The sequence below is a fragment of the Lolium rigidum genome, chromosome 1 (genome assembly GCF_022539505.1).
Source record: "Lolium rigidum isolate FL_2022 chromosome 1, APGP_CSIRO_Lrig_0.1, whole genome shotgun sequence".
NCBI lineage: Eukaryota > Viridiplantae > Streptophyta > Magnoliopsida > Poales > Poaceae > Lolium > Lolium rigidum.
In genome coordinates, this window is record NC_061508.1 from 354927611 (window position 1) to 354945649 (window position 18039).

The following is an 18039-nucleotide window of genomic DNA, read 5'->3' on the forward strand; positions in this document are numbered from 1 at the left end:
AAAATTGCGCGCTATGGCCCACAAAAATGGGTAGAACATGAGAAAAAGTCTAGTTTTCGCGATGTCCCTCAAACCATGTATCAGTGGTCACCGTCGCTGGAAGTTGCCTCGGGAACCAAAAATTGCGCGCAATAGCCCACGAAAATGGGGGAGAAAACATGAAAAATTCGAGTTTTGGGGACACCCGTCTAACCATGTATCAGTGGTTACCGTAGCTGGTAATCGTCATGGGAACTTAAAACCATGAGTTGTAGCCCACGAATATGGTGGCAGAAAACATGAAAACCACGAGTTTCGTGAAGCCTCTCAAACCATGTATCGCGTGGTCATGATCACTAGAAATTGTCCGACAACCGAAAGTTGTGCGCTATAGCCCGGAAAATGGGCGTGAAAACATGAAAAAGGCGAGTTTTCGTGATGCCCCTCAAACCCGGTATAGGTGGTCACCGTCATTGCAAATTTTCTCGGGAACCAAAAATTGCACGCTATAGCCCACGAAAATGGGCAGAAAACATGAAAATGACGAGTTTTGGGGACACCCTTCTAACCATGTATCTATTGTCACCATCGTTGGAAGTTGTCATGGGAACTTAAAACTGTGAGCTATAGCCCACGAACATGGAGGCAGAAAACATTAAAAACACGAGTTTTCGTGAAGCCTCTCAAACCGTATATCGGTGGTCAGGACCACTAGACATTGTCTCGGGAACCGAAAACAACGCGCTATATCCCACAAAACTGGGCAAAAAACGTGAAAAATGCGAGTTTTTGCGATGCCCCTCAAACCATGTATCGGTGGTTACCCGTCGGTGGAAATTGTCTCGGGAACCAAATATTGTGCTTATACCTCACGAAAATGGGCAGAAAACATGAAAAGGCATGTTTTGCCGAGACTCTTCTAACCATGTATCAGGGATCACCACCAATGGAAATCGTCATGGAAACTTAAAAATGTGAGCTATAGCCCACGAAATTGATGCAGAAAACATGAAAAAAAGAGTTTTCGTGAAGCCTCTCAAACCATGTATCGGTGGTCACTATCGCTAGACATTGTCCCGGAACCAAAACTTGTGCGCTATAGCCCGCGAAAATGGGCAAAAAACATGAAAAGGACGAGTTTTTGCGATGCCCTCAAACCATGTATTAGTCCGTCGCTGGAAAATTGTCCCGCGTACCAAAAAACGCGCTATAGCCCACGAAATGGGCAGTAACACGTGAAAAAGTCGAGTTTTCGCGATGTCCCTCAAACCATGTATCGGCCGCCACCGTCGCTGGAAGTTGTCTCGGGAACCAAAAATTGCACGCTATAGCCCACGAAAATGGGGAGAAAACGTGAAAAAGTCGAGTTTTGGGGACACCCATCTAACCATGTATCGATGGTCACCGTCGCCGGTAATCGTCATGGGAACTAAAAACTGTGAGCTATAGCCCACCAAAATGGAGAACATGAAAAACACGAGTTTTCGTGAAGCCTCTCAAACCATGTATCGGTGGTCACGATCGCTAGACATTGTCTCGGGAACCGAAAACTGTGCGCTATAGCCCATAAAAACTGGGCAGAAAACATGAAAAAAGGCGAGTTTTCGCGATGCCCCTCAAAACCTGTATCGGTGGTCACCGTCGTTGGAAATTGTCTCGGGAACCTAAAATTGCGTGCTATAGCCCACGAAAATGGGCTGAAAACGTGATAAAGTCGAGTTTTGGGGACACCCGTCTAACCATGTATCGGTTGCCACCGTCGTTGGAAATCGTCATGGGAACTTAAAACTGTGAGCTTTAGCCCATGAAAATGGAGGCAGAAAACATTAAAAACACGAGTTTTCGCAAAGCCTCTCAAACCATGTATCGGTGGTCACGATCGTAGAAATTGTCTCGAGAACCGAAAACTATGCGCTAGCCCACGTAAATGGGAAGAAAAGATGAAAAAGGCGAGTTTTGGTGATGCCCCTCAAACCGTGTATCGGTGGTCATGCTGGCAGGAAATTGTCTAGGGAACCAAAAGTCGCGGGCTATAGCCCACGAAAAAGTGCAGAAAACATGAAAAAGGCATGTTTGGTGACGCCCGTCTAAAAATTTATCACTGGTCACTGGCGTTGGATATCGTCCTCGGAATTGAAAACTGTGAGTTATAGCCTACAAAAACGGACATAGAAAACATGAACAAAACGAGTTTTCGTGAAGTCTCTCAAACAATGTATCAGTGGTCACGGTCGTTGGAAAATCGTCCCAGTTACCAAGAAATGTGCGATGTAGCCCATGAAAATGTGCAGAAAACATGAAAAACATGAGTTTTGGTGAAACCACGTAAACTATGTATCGGTGGTCACGATCGTTAGAAATTGTCTCGGGAACCGAAAACTATGCGCTATACCCCACGAAAATGGGAAGAAAACATGAAAATTGCGAGTTTTGGCGATGCCCCTCAAACCTTGTATGGGTGGTCACAGTCGTTGAAAATTGTCTCGGGAACCGAAAATTGCGCGTTACAGCCCACGAAAATGGGTAGAAAACATGAAAAGGGCATGTTTTGGCAAGACCGATCTAACCATGTATCGGTGGTAACCGTCGCTAGAAATCGTCACGGGAACTTAAAACTATGAGTTATAGCCCACGAAAATGGAGACATAAAACATGAAAAACATGAGTTTTCGTGAAGCCTCTCAAACGATGTATCAGTGGTCACGATCGCTAGAAATTGTCCCAAGATCGAAAACTGTGCGCTATAGCCCACAAAAATGGGCAGAAAACATGAAAATGCGAGTTTTTGTGATGCCCCTCAAATCTTGTATCGGTGGTCACCGTCATTGGAAATTTTCTCGAAAACCAAAAATTGCGCTATAGTCCACGAAAATGGGCAGAAAACGTGAAAATGTCGAGTTTTTTGGACACCCTTCTAACCATGTATCTATTATCACCATCGTTGGAAATTGTCATGGGAACTTAAAACTGTGAGCTATAGCCCACGAACATGGAGGCAGAAAACATTAAAAACACGAGTTTTCGTGAAGCCTCTCAAACCGTGTATCGGTGGTCAGGACCGCTAGACATTGTCTCGGGAACCGAAAATAACGCGCTATAGCCCACAAAATTGGGCAAAAAACTGTGAAAAAATGCGTGTTTTTGCGATGCCCCTCAAACCATGTATCGGTGGTAACCGTCGGTGGAAATTGTCTCGGGAACCAAATATTGCGCGTGTAGCCCACGAAATTGGGCAGAAAACATGAAAAGGCATGTTTTGCCGAGACTCTTCTAACCATGTATCGGTGATCACCACCACTGGAAATCGTCATGGAAATTTAAAAATGTGAGCTATAGCCCATGAAAATTGATGCAGAAAACATGAAAAACACGAGTTTTCGTGAAGCCTCTCAAACCATGTATCGGTGGTCACTATCGCTAGACATTGTCCCGGGAACCAAAAGTTGTGCGCTATAGCCCACGAAAATGGGCAGAAAACATGAAAAAGTCGAGTTTTTGCGATGCCCCTCAAACCATGTATTAGTCCGTCGCTGGAAAATTGTCCCACGTACCAAAAATTGCGCGCTATAGCCCACGAAATGGCCAGAACACGTGAAAAAGTCGAGTTTTCGCGATGTCCCTCAAACCATGTATCAGTCGCCACCGTCGCTGGAAGTTGTCTCGGGAACCAAAAATTGCACGCTATAGCCCACGAAAATGGGGAGAAAACGTGAAAAAGTCAAGTTTTGGGGACACCCATCTAACCATGAATAAGTGGTCACCGTCGCTGGTAATCGTCATGGGAACTTAAAACTGTGAGCTATAGCCCACCAAAATGGAGGCAGAAAACATGAAAAACACGAGTTTTCGTGAAGCCTCTCAAACCATGTATCGGTGGTCACGATCGCTAGACATTGTCTCGGGAACCGAAAATTGTGCGCTATAGCCCATAAAAACCGGCAGTAAAACATGAAAAAAGGCGAGTTTTCGCGATGCCCCTCAAAACCTGTATCGGTGGTCAACGTCGTTGGAAATTGTCTCGGGAACCAAAAATTGCGCACTATAGCCCACGAAAATGGGCTGAAAACGTGATAAAGTCGAGTTTTGGGGACACCCGTCTAACCATGTATCGGTTGTCACCGTCGTTGGAAATCGTCATGGGAACTTAAAACTGTGAGCTATAGCCCATGAAAATGGAGGCGGAAAACATTAAAAACACGCGCTATATCCCACGAAAATGGGCATAAAACATTAAAAAGGCGAGTTTTTGCGATGCCCCTCAAACCATGTATCAGTCTGTCACTGGAATTGTCCAGTGAACCAAAAATTGAGCGCTACAGCCCACGAAAATGGGTAAAACACGTGAAAAATCTAGTTTTGGGGACACCCGTCTAACCATGTATCAGTGGTTACAGTCGCTGGTAATCGTCATGGAAACTTAAAACCGTGAGCATTAGCCTACCAAAATGGAGACAAAAAACATGAAAAACACGAGTTTTCGTGAAGCCTGTCAAACCATGTATCGGTGCTCACGATCGCTAGAAATTGTCCCGACAACCGAAAACCGTGCGCTATACCCCACAAAAATGCATAGGCAGAAAATATGAAAAACACGAGTTTTCGCGATGCCCCTCAAACCCTGTATCGGTGGTCACCATCGTTGGAAATTGTCTCGAGAACCAAAAATTACGCGCTATAGTCCACGAAAATGGGTAGAAAACGTGAAAATGTCGAGTTTTGGGGACACCCGTCTAACCATGTATCGGTTGTCACCGTCGTTGGAAATCGTCATGGGAACTTAAAACTGTGAGCTATAGCCCACGAAAATGGAGGCAGAAAACATTAAAAACACGAGTTTTCGTGAAGCCTCTCAAACCGTGTATCGATGGTCACGCCGCTAGACAAACAACGCGCTATAGCCCACAAAACTGGGCAAAAAACGTGAAAAATGCGAGTTTTTGCGATGCCCCTCAAGCCATGTATCGATGGTCACCGTCGCTGGAAATTGTCTTGGGAACCAAATATTGCGCGTATAGCCCACGAAAATGGGCAGAAAACATGAAAATGCATGTTTTGCTGAGACTCTTCTAACCATGTATCGGTGATCACCGCCACTGGAAATCGTCACGGGAACTTAAAAATGTGAGATATAGCCCACGAAAATTGATGCAGAAAACATGAAAAACACGAGTTTTCGTGAAGCCTCTCAAACCATGTATCGGTGGTCACGATTGCTAGACATTGTCCCGGGAGTCGAGACCAGTGCACTGTAACCCACGAAAATGGGCAGAAAACATGAAAAAGGTGAGTTTTTGCGATGCCCCTCAAACCATGTATCAGTCCATCGTTGTAAATTCTCTCGGGAGTTAAAAATTGCACGGTCTAGCCCACAAAAATGGCCATAAAATGTGAAAAGGTTGAGTTTTCGCGATGCCCCTCAAACCATGTACCGGTTGTCACCGGCTGGAAATTGTCTCGGGAACCAAAAATTGCGTGCTATAGCCACTGAATATGGGCAGAAAACATGAAAAAGACATGTTTTGCCGAGACTCGTCTAACCATGTATCGGTGGTCACCGTCGATGGAAATCTTCACGGGAACTTAATACTATGAGGCCCACGAAAATGGAGGCAGAAAACATGAATTTTGGTGAAGCCTCTCAAACCATGTATCGGTGGTCACTATCGCTAGAGATTGTCCCGGGAACCGAAACATGTGCGCTATAGCCCACGAAAATGGGCAGAAAACTTGAAAATGCGAGTTTTTGCGATGCCCCTCAAACCATGTATCAGTCTGTCACTGGAATTGTCCAGGGAACCAAAAATTGCGCGCTACAGCCCACGAAAATGGGTAGAACACGTGAAAAAGTCTAGTTTTCGCGATGTCCCTCAAACCATCTATCAGTGGTCACCGTCACTGGAAGTTGTCTCGGGAACCAAAAATTGTGTGCTATAGCCCTCGAAAATGGGGGAGAAAACATGAAAAATTCGAGTTTTGGGGACACCCGTCTAACCATGTATCAGTGGTTACCGTCGCTGGTAATCGTCATGGCAACTTAAAACCGTGAGCTATAGCCTACCAAAATGGAGACAAAAAACATGAAAAACACGAGTTTTCGTGAAGCCTCTCAAACCATGTATCGGTACTCACGATCGCTAGAAATTGTCCCGACAATCAAAAACCGTGCACTATAGCCCACAAAAATGGGCAGAAAACATGAAAAACACGAGTTTTCGCGATGCCCCTCAAACCCTGAATCGGTGGTCACCATCGTTGGAAATTGTCTCGGGAACCAAAAATTGCGCGCTATAGTCCACGAAAATGGGTAGAAAACGTGAAAATGTCGAGTTTTGGGGGCACCCTTCTAACAATGTATCGATTGTCACCATCGTTGGAAATCGTCATGGGAAATTAAAACTGTGAGCTATAGCCCACGAACATGGAGGCAAAAAACATGAAAATCACGAGGTTTCGCAAAGCCTCTCAAACCATGTATCGGTGGTCACGATCGTAGAAATTTTCTCGGGAACCAAAAACTATGCGCTAGCCCACGAAAATGGGAAGAAAAGATGAAAAAGGCGAGTTTTGGCGATGCCCCTCAAACCGTGTATCGGTGGTCATGTTGGCAGAAAATTGTACTGGGAACTAAAAGTTGCGGGCTATAGCCCACGAAAAAGCGCAGAAAACATGAAAAAGGCAAGTTTTGGCGACGCTCGTCTATATATTTATAACTGGTCACTGTCGCTGTAAATCGTCCTCGGAAGTGAAAACTGTGAGCTATAGCCCACGAAAACGGACATAGAAAACATGAACAAAATGAGTTTTCGCGAATCCTCTCAAACCATGTATCAGTGGTTACGGTCGTTGGAAAATAGTCTCGGTTACTGAAAAATGTGCGCTATAGCCATGAAAATGCACAGAAAATATGAAAAATATGAGTTTTGGTGACACCACTCAAACGATGTATCGGTGGTCACGATCACTATAAATTTTCTCAGGAACCGAAAATTGTGCGCTATACCCCACGAAAATGGGCAGAAAACATGAAAAAAGCGAGTTTTCGCGATGCCCCTCAAACCTTGTATGTGTGGTCACCGTCGTTGGAAATTGTCTAGGGAACCGAAAATTGCGCGTTATAGCCCACGAAAATGGGCAAAAAACATGAAAAAGGCATGTTTTGGCGAGACCCATCTAACCATGTATTGGTGGTACCCGGCGCTGGAGATTATCACGGTAACTTGAAACTGTGAGTTACAGCCCACGAAAATGGAGGCAGAAAACATGAAAAACACGAGTTTTTGCAAAGCCTCTCAAACCATGTATCGGTGGTCATGGTCGTAGAAATTGTCTCGGGAACTGAAAACTATGCGCTAGCCCACAGAAATGGGAAGAAAAGATGAAAAAGGAAAATTTTGGCGATGCCCCTCAAACCGTGTATCGATGGTCATGATGGCAGAAAATTCTCCAGGACCAAAAGTTGCGGGCTATAGCCCACGAAAAAGCGCAAAAAACATGAAAAAGGTAAGTTTTGGCGACGCCCATCTAAACATTTATCACTCGTCACTGTCGCTAGGAATCGTCCTCGGAACTGAAAACTGTGAGCTATAGCCCACGAAAATAGACATAGAAAACATGAACAAAATGAGTTTTCGTGAAGTCTCTCAAACCATGTATCAGTGGTCACGGTCGTTGGAAAATCGTCCCGGTTACCGAAAAATATGCGCTATAGCCCATGAAAATGCGTAGAAAACATGAGTTTTCGTGACACCTCTCAAACGATGTATCGGTGGTCACGATCGCTGGAAATTGTCTCGAGAACCGAAAACTATGCGCTATACCCCACACGATGCCCCTCAAACCTTGTATGGGTGGTCACAGTCGTTAGAAATTGTCTCAGGAACCAAAAATTGTGCGTTATAGCCCACGAAAATGGACAGAAAACATGAAAAAGGCATGTTTTGGCGAGACCCGTCTAACCATGTATTGGTGCTAACCGTCGCGGGAAATCGTCACGGAAACTTAAAACTGTGAGCTATAGCCCACGAAAATGGAGACATAAAACATGAAAAACATGAGTTTTTGTGAAGCCTCTCAAACGATGTATCAGTGGTCACGATCGCTAGAAATTGTACCAAGAACCGAAAACTGTGCGCTATAGCCCACAAAACTGGGAAAAAAATGTGAAAAACACGAGTTTTTGTAATGCCCCTAAAACCATGTATAGGTGGTCACCGTCGCTGGAAATTGTCTTGGGAACCAAAAATTGCGCGCTATAGCCCACCAAAATGGGTAGAAAACATGAAAATGTTGAGTTTTTGGGACACCCTTCTAACCATGTATTGACTGTTCACCATCGTTGAAAATCGTCATGGGATCTAAAAACAGTGACCTATAGCCCACAAAAATGGAGGCAGAAAACTTTAAAAACACGAGTTTTCGTGAAGCTTCTCAAACCGTGTAACGGTGGTCACGATCGCTAGACATTGTCCCGGAAAACGAAAACAACGCGCTATATCCCACAAAACTGGGCAAAAAAAAGTGAAAAACGTGAGTTTTTGTGATGCCCCTCAAGCCATGTATCGGTGTTCACCGTCGCTAGAAATTGTCTCGGGAACAAAATACTGCGCGTATAGCCACGAAAATGGGGAGAAAACATGAAAGGGCATGTTTTGCCGAGACTCTTCTAACCGTCGCTAGAAATTGTCTCAGGAACAAAATATTGCGCGTATGAGAATTGGGTCGCCTCGTGTCTTTGAGCGGAGGACAAGTTCCGCACGCGCATGATGTCCATGGTGGCTCGCTAGATGAAGGAACCTAGGTGGGGGAGAAAGTCGCGATGAGGCAAATCGGCCGGCGGTAGGTGATGGCGGCCGTGCGAGAGCGACAAATGTCTAGGCTAGGAATTCCCAGCACCGAATCAGGGTTGAGTCCTCGTTGGCGTCTGTAAGCCAGCAAGGTAGGGCCGGTGCTAGCTCGCACTGCACCAAGCTGTTGATCTGAATCCGGTTCTGATTTTAGTTTATTAGTTTTTGGTGAGTATTTCAGTTAATCTGTATATAATGTTTGCATGCTAATAAAAGAGGAAATTTGCGATGGGAGTGTGTTGGCAGGACTAATTCAGTTATGTGTTAATTAAAAAAAAGGCAGCTATGTGTTTGAACGTTGTGTTTTTTCCCCAGTAAGTTGCTGCACTGAACTGTTGAAGCATCTTTGAATTTCTTGACATTGGCCGTTATCATGCAAATGCCCAATAACAGTTTCTTGCTATTCATGTGTTCCCATTGTTTTCAACTATGCCCTAAATTGCTAACTTGGCACTGAATATATTCTTGTTGCTTGCCATGCCATCACGATACTTACTCGCAGTAAACAATATTGAAACTGGAACTAACAAATAGGGTGGTTTGAGATTAATACCAGTCTGAAGTGTTAAATTTTAAGGTGAAACAGTAAGGCTTTTGGAGCTCACGTTGGATCAAAGTAAAATTCTCTCGAAAGACAAGTAACTTATTTTGGCACTGTTTGTTGTTGGTTTCAGGATTCCCAACTTTCGTCATTTCCAGATCCTGTGCCCCCCTCCACCAAGTCGCACGTGTCAGTACGACCGCCGGACCCTGCTGCAGGTCAATGACCTTTCGCAGTACCACAGCTGGATTCTGCAGGAGACCATCAGGTGCATGTGTGGAGAGCGCCCAGGGTCGACAATCCTGTAAGTTTGGAACCTTTGAAATGTTTGCCAATTGCAATATTTATCTTACGAAATCTCTGTGAAACCAATGCAAATAGTGCTAAATGCTGCTCATAGGATTTCATGTTTCAAAATTCAAATGACTTCCATCTGATGAAGTTCTGCGAATCTGGTTTGCAGTCTTGCAATAACCTGATACTATTTGGGAAGAAAGACTTGTTTTTACCTGTCAGCGAGCCATACGGGAAATCAAAAGGACCAGCCATAACACTGATGTTTCTTATTTGACATTGTAAGCCCAAAGCGGGAAAATCATTACATTCACATTGCAGTTTCAGTAAAATCCTTTTTGTGTGAACATAAACATATTTTTCTGCTTTTCATCTCAACACTTGGCAACTCATGGGTATACTATTCAACCAATATACATGGATTGAAACTTGGTGACGTTGAAATTTTTGACAGCTAATTTACCAAGGTAGTATGCTTACCTTCAATGAAACCCTGATATCAAATTGGTACATCGACGACCTCTACCAATTGCCACCGCCGTCGATGTTTGCATAGACCGGGTTTTGGTTGCTGTTTTGACTTGATCGATGGAGTGGAGCGAAATGTGGGAAGGGGGATGGCTATTTTTCCGTCGGAGGAATATAGCCTATTGTGGGCGAGGGTCCGAATATTTGGAAGGTGATTATTGTAATCTTAATTACCACCAATCAGGCGATATAATCTGGGTAAGGAATTTGTTTTATTGCCTGAGTAATTATTCAATCTTCTGATGTGACGTAAAAGCAACTTCCTTATATAAGTTTATGTAGAAGGAAGGTCATCTCCCAGATCAATGAAATGCCTGAAACTTGCCATGTAGCACGAATTCTTGACTGGGCTCGTAGATGGGTATTTTAATTACGCTAATGTTTTCTTGTGCCCCATTCTCTGCCGATATGATAGTTGCTGCCCAAACCACTAATTATGTATTCTTTAGTTTGGTTTTCACCCATTGGTAAAACGGCTGTGCTCATCTATATGAAGATAACCAAGAGTAGAAAATTGCAAGATAATCATGTTGAAACTGAAGCTACCACTTCCTACTGGCTGGTATCAAAATAGTACTCCCTCGGTCTATAAATAGATGTCTGGGGTTTGTCTAAATCTGGATGTATCTAGACACAAAATAGTATCTAGATACATTTAAATTTAGATAGATCTCAGACGTCTATTTATAAGACAGAGGTAGTATTTTCTACCATTATTGAACTCTTCATCCTTCAACACACATGCCAAGAAAATGAGATAGCAACGGTAGCTAAATGAGTTTGTAACTTCATCCATATAGCATAAATCCGAGGTTCTTTTCTTTCCCCTTTCTGAATTAAAATCATGGCACGGGGAAAAAGAAGAGTCCATTTAGTCAGAGAATCAATTATTTGAGCCCTTTAGTTGGGGAGAATGGTCTACCAATTTATCCTTCTATCTTGCCTACCATGGTTCTACCTTTGCTCCCCTCCTCTAATCCGGCTACTGTCCATGGGACCTATTCCACGTCCCGGATGAAATTTAGCATCTTAGCTTTCACCACAAATATGCAGAAACCTTCTCAAATTCCTAGAGAAGGAATAGGTAGGACATGGGAATTGATTTATGTTATCATCATAACAGACTCCCATTTCTAGTGAAAAAAGTACAAAAACAGATTGCTCTAATTCATTCTTATAGATATGTACATGATGTCGTACCAATAACCTAGGATGTGCACTGAATCCACCTTCTGTATTTAGAGCGAAAAAATGATCTTATTCCTCGCCAAAGAAATAGTCCATATCTAATTGCAAAAGGAGACACATCACTTGGCTATGGTAAGCCAGACTACTCTTCTTATGGCATCAGGAAACCATCTATGTTTAAACAGCTGGTGACTAGTTCAAGGGATCAATATCTGTGATAGGAAGATAAATCACGTAAGAGATGGTAATGTCTATATTTTGATCCCATTGTGAAACCAGGCATCAAGCAAAATGCAATCAAAAAGCAAAGGTCTGGGCAGTAGGCGTTGAACTAAGATGAGGCACATCTTATAATAAAAATGTCAGGTTTATGTGAAATAAGAACCACTGTAGGAAATGAGAAGTTTCTGGAGCCTACATATGAAATAGCAATCAACATTTGTATTTTTCCAACACTCCATGTATATGCTTTCTATAACATTACAGGTGCTTTTGTATAGATAAGAGTGAAACTTATTTAACGGATCATACAATTTTTAAAAATCATTCATGGCTAGAAATATTCAGGCTAACAGAAAATGCAACATATTATGTTCAGCTCGTCTAGCAAATAGAGAGCTCAAATATCATATTTATTTGTTCGATCTATAAATTGATTCCTTGTAACAACAGGGAAAGACATGATGTTTTATTTTGCTGTCTAGCCCAGCGTAGCCTTAGCTTAGGACATGCATAACATGAAAGTTCTTCCTTTTTAGTTAGATTAGGACATGCAGATGATACACTAACAATGAAATTACAGGTGTTTCAGCAATGCATGTCAACCCTATTTTAGTCACTCGTAAAAGCACAATGAACCTTTTCCATGAAAGTATGAAGTTCATTTGTCCTATGCATGATGGTTGAACTGGTATCTACTTTGTACACTGGATCCTTGATGCTCAGTTCTCATCAGGTCATTGAATTTTCTTGACGCTTAAACGGTGCCACTCGTTTGTTTAATTATTACTGCAGATTCAAAGGCTATTCTAACAAGTGGGATTACGTACCTTCACTAAACCTGATGATGCCAATAGAGGCCGTAAACCTGGTGAGAAATACTCCCTGATCACACACAAGGTATTAAAACAGGTTAGATCTTAAAGCATGAAACAGAACCGGGAATTTCAAAGCATGATTTGTGTGAACTTCAAATGTGTGTTCATGAAAAGAACCTGGAATTTATCTTTTTGATTGGTTCATAGATATAGATATAGATATGATAATTAGGGGAAAGAAAAAGATGCGCTACCAAACATAGTAGTATAGTACACCACAAATCATCTGAATTGCAGCCTTTGATACGATCGAGTCTGAAATCAGTGTTACATGTACCGTAGTCTTTGTACGGATGTGCTCCTCTACCGGATTTGCAGCCAAACCTGAAATCCGCACGGAGGCAGAATAGAACAGAGCAACAAGAATTCCAGGAGATCTCTCGAGGTACCCTTTATGTACTGTAGTCTTTGTGCGGATGTGCTCCTCTACCGGAGTTGCAGCGAAACCTGAAATCCACACGGAGGCAGAATAGAACAGAGCAACAAAAATTCCAGGAGATCTCTCGAGGAAAAAATGCTTTCAGGTACCCTTTATATGTTTGCACCATTAATCGCCCAGCTATGCTTCAAGGGATTCTCTGATATGGGACTTTCCTTTCCAGGAGATTTTCTCATCACATTTGGGTGCGAGATATATAGATTTCAAGAGTTTACCTTTCATGTAATTTTATTTCATTTATGATGCCCTTGAATTATGGGCGGTGATGGTGATGGAATGTAATCTCTGTAATTGTTGCTGGCTGAAAGTATGGCACGGTGATGGTGGACAACATTTATTTCCTTTCTTGATGGTGGACAACATTTATTTCCTTTCTTTTGTAATTTTATTTCCTTTGCCTGATTGTAACATTTATGGCGCGCTTTTGCATTGCTTGATGGTGTGGTGGGAGGGCAAAAGCGTCAGATTTAAAATATGTAGGACAAAACCTTCGACCGGAGGGAACCAATTCGTCCTTTTAATATAGTAGAGATATGATGTATCCATCCAATGGTGGAAGGGTAAAAAACACAAAAGAACAGTTTTTTTCTAGAAGAAAAGTTAAGGGGGGCATTCCGAGAATTGAACTCGGGACCTCTCGCACCCTAATCATACCACTAGACCAAATGCCCTTTGGTTGATGTAAAAAACGAACTTATTCATAGTACTTCTTTTACTGCAGGTAAAACGTCTTTTGCTGTCCCCTTGATATGCATAGGTCCCGTGAGGTTGGAAGAAGGATGAAACAGCAGTAGTAGTACCAGTATTGAACAGCCCGACGGCAGTACGGCACTACTCTAACAGCTATACATACGGCTACTCTAGCTACTGTAGTAGTAGGACCGATCGATCGCTAGCGGGCCCTCTGGAGTAGACGCATCTTCGTCGTCGACACGTACGTACTCGTCGTCGCACCACCGTCCCATATGTTAGTTATATACTACTTCCCAATTGATCGCTCCATATCGTTTATTCCCGTAATCCTTGGAGCCTCTTGTTAGGCGACTAGGGTTTCGTGGAACCGTGGCGGCGATCGCTGATCTCATCGGCGAGGAGCCTAGGGTTTCGCTGGCGGGCATGGACTCGTCGGAACGGAGAGGGGAGAATACCAGGGTGATCTGTCGCCGCGGGCGGCGAGGGCAAAATTGGAGGAAGATCTGGGAAAGTTGGACATCACCGATGCGGAGGCAACACCGCTTGTGGTGGATGATCGTGATGAGGAAGGTCAGAAGTGGATGCTGGCTGGGAAGGTACTGTATCGCAATGTTTTTCATATACAGACCATTGCATCTGCTCTGAGGCTGGCGTGGGGAAATCCAAAAGGACTGGTTTTCCAATCTGTGGGGAGGAACATGTTTTAGGCAACATTCGCGACACAGAGAGATCGTGATCGCGTGTGGGTGGGGTCGCCGTGGCATGTGAACAAAAATGCTGTTATTCTGGTGGAGTTTGAAGACTGCATGAGGCCGTCTGAACTCAAGTTTGATCGGCTCACGGTGTGGGCGAGGGTCATGAATCTTCCCTTCAATCTGCGGGACAAGAAATGGTGGCTACCAATAGCAAAGCGGATTGATGAAGGGGTAAAAGAGGTGCACTTTGATCATAATGGAGGGTATCTTAGGGCGCGTGTCACCATTGATGTGGCAAGTCCGCTAAGAAGATGGGTTCTGATTGAGTCAGCAAGGAGGGAGTGTACTGATCTGTATGATATCCAGTATGAGCAGCTGCCACACTTTTGTTTTTCTTGTGGTCGTTTAGGCCATGCCGATCCTTTCTGCCCAAGTCCAGGAACGCAGGGTCTAAATGGAGAGCTCCCTTTTGGGAAGGGACTGAGGGCCCCGGATGATTGGAAGCGATCTAGTGCCAGTGACGGATCGATGGGTGAGCATGGTTTTGCAAAGAACAATTTTGAAAGCCGTGGCTCGAGTTTGGGTGTAGAGAAGGGGCCTGAGGCGACCTCGCCATTGAAGAAGAATAATCTGAATAAGAGGAAAGGGGTGCAGCCAAACAGGGTTTACCAAAAAGTTGTGAAGCCTCTTCTGATTACGGGAGTGGATCATGCAATAGAGGATGGCACAAATATTGTTCCAACCGGCGAACTTGGCCTGAAGATTGGGGAGGAGGGTGATGAATTAAATCACACAGCGAAGAAGAAGAAACCAACTTCGGCAACTTCTGAAAATTCGGCAGCGGCTGCGATGCAGCCCTGCCAGAACCAATGAGTTGTTTAAGTGTGAACGTCCGAGGGCTTGGGAACCCTGGGACTGTTCGAGAGCTTCGCAATATTGTGAAGCAGGAAGGGCCCATCCTCCTCTTTGTCATGGAAACGAAAATTAGAGGGAGGAGAGTTGAAGATTTGAAGAATACTTTTGGTTTCAAGGGTTGTATTGCAGTAGACAGCGATGGTCTGAGTGGGGGCATTGGTCTATTTTGGTCAAGTGATGTTGAGGTGGATTTGAAGAGTAAGAGTGAGGGGCACATTGACGTGGATGTGACCATGGTTGATGGGAGGATGCCTCCTTGGCGGTTTACTGGTTTTTATGGAGAACCATGGGCGGAGATCCGTCATCATAGTTGGAGGTTCTTGCGTACTTTGCATGCTGCTCGGCAAAAACCGTGGTTATGCACTGGTGATTTTAATGAAACATTGTTTGGAGATGAGCATTTCAGTACTAATGCACGGCCAGAATGGCAGATGAGAGCGTTTCGACAAGCTGTCGATGACTGTTCTTTGCAAGATCTGAGGTACTCGGGGGTCCCGTTCACATGGGATAATAAGCAACAAGGAAATGCAAATGTGAAAGTCAGACTAGATCGTTCTTTTGCAAATGCTGAATTGTTCCAGATGTATGCCTTTTCCAAGGTGCGGCACATTAGCTCTGTTGAGTCCGATCATTGTTATGTTCTGACAGAGTTTCGCCAGTCTGATAGTACGAGCAAAAGAAGTGCACGCAGCTTTTGGTATGAGAATGTATGGCAGACTCATTCAGAGTATGATGATCTGGTCAACAAGAATTGGCAGCGAGGTGCTGGCCAGCAAGGATTGCATGGGATTGTTACGGCCCTAAAAAGTGTGCAAGAGAAACTGAGCACATGGGGTGCGCGGGAGTTTGGTTCTCTGAGAAAAAAGGTTCAAAAACTACAGCAAAACCTGGAGCGTCTCCGATGTGCCTCTATTGGTAATGTATTGGCGGAAGAAGAGAGATCTGTAGCGAAACAACTCAGAGAAGCATTGAAACAAGAAGAAATCTGGATGAAACAAAGGAGTAGGGTGCAGTGGTTGAAGATGGGAGATCGTAATACTGCCTATTTTCATGCCCAAGCAGCCCAGAGAAAAAGAACAAACCGGATTACATCTTTGTTGAGTGTTAGTGATGATCATGTGTGTAATGAGCCGGAAGAAGCGAATGAAGAGATCCAAAATTTCTATGTGTCACTATACCAATCTCGGGGATATCGGGAGATGGGGGCTCTATTGGATGTAGTTCAGCCAAAAGTCACTACACAAATGAACGACGTGCTGTCACGGACGTTTGAGGCTGAAGAGGTAAAAACGGCGCTATTCCAAATGGCTCCGTCCAAGGCGCCGGGTGTTGATGGTTTCACAGCTGGCTTTTTTCAGAGGCACTAGGATGTTCTTCAAGATGATGTAGTGCATGCGGTGCTAGATTTTCTGAATGGAGGAGAATTACCTGACAGAATTAATGATACTTCTATCACATTGATTCCAAAGGTCAGATATCCTCAGTATATATCTCAATATAGACCAATTTCCCTCTGTCAAGTACTGTACAAAATTGCAGCCAAAGTGATTGCAAACAGAATGAGAGGGCTATCATAGGTGAGGAGCAAAGTGCTTTTGTGCCTGGTCGTTTAATTACGGATAATGTGTTGGTAGCATATGAAAGTGTGCATGCGATGAGAAAGAAGAAGAAATGTAAGAAAGCTTTCTGTGCGGTTAAATTGGATGTGATGAAGGCATATGATAGAGTGGAATGGCATTATCTAGAGGCTATGATGATGAGACTAGGCTTTCATGGAGACTTTGTTCGGTTGATTATGAAGTGTGTCTCGTCAGTCAGATTTAGTGTAAGAGTAAATGGAGAGCTTCTCCCTCCTTTCTCACCCTCGAGGGGGTTGAGAAAAGGTGATCCAATATCACCTTATCTGTTTCTACTATGTGGCCAGGGCTTTACATCCTTGCTGAACCATTTTGGCGCATTTGTAGACAGAGGTATTCGTGTAAGTGTCCGGTCACCATGGGTAAACCATCTACTGTTCGCTGATGATAGCTTGATTTTTATGAATGCAAGTTTACCAAGTGCCGAACGGATTAATGAGATTCTGTATATATATGCTGAATGCTCGGGCAGAAGATAAATAAGGAGAAGAGCTCTATTTATTTTAGCCCCAATGTTCTGCAGCCACTTAGAGAGAGTATCAAGACCTCTCTAGGAACTACGGTGGAGGCCTTTAATGAGCGGTATTTGGGGCTTCCCATGGCAGTAGGAAGAATTACAAGTGGAACTTTTGATCACATTGTTGATCGTTCTAGAGGGAAAATGAATGGATGGTCAGAAAAGCTCATGTCGTGTGCAGCAAAGGAAACGTTGCTGAAATCTGTAATTCAAGCAATGCTGACGTATGATATGAGTTGTTTCAAGCTTACCAAGAAGGTTTATAAAAAGGTAACCTCAGGTATGGCGAGTTTCTGGTGGAATAGTTCTCTGGATAAAAGAGGCATGCCCTGGCTATCGTGGGAGAATCTTGCTTCACCAAAGATCAAAGGAGGAATGGGATTCAGGGATTTTGAGTTATTCAATTTGGCTCTGCTAGGTAAACATGGATGGAGATTCATCACTCATCCTAATTCCTTATGTGCCAAGGTGTTAAAAGGGAAGTACTTTCCAGATACAGATTTCATGAGTGCTCCTGTGCCACGGCGTGCCTCGGCCACATGGAGAGCTATGGTTGCTGGAAGAGAAGCTCTGAATACTGGGCTGATCAAGCGAGTGGGGAGGGGTGCATCTATCTCAACCTGGACCGACAAGTGGATTCGGTTCACATACACTTAAACTGATGGGAAGATTG

The 18039-nt window shown here is 43.8% G+C and overlaps 1 long non-coding RNA gene across 1 annotated transcript; it reads left to right on the forward strand.

Moving 5' to 3' along the window:
• The first annotated feature begins 12335 nt into the window (after positions 1–12335).
• Positions 12336–13246, forward strand: LOC124684657. Its single transcript, XR_006997096.1, has 3 exons — positions 12336–12504; positions 12876–12994; positions 13073–13246. It is a non-coding gene; the product is annotated as an uncharacterized LOC124684657 (long non-coding RNA).
• Positions 13247–18039: the final 4793 nt, after the last annotated feature.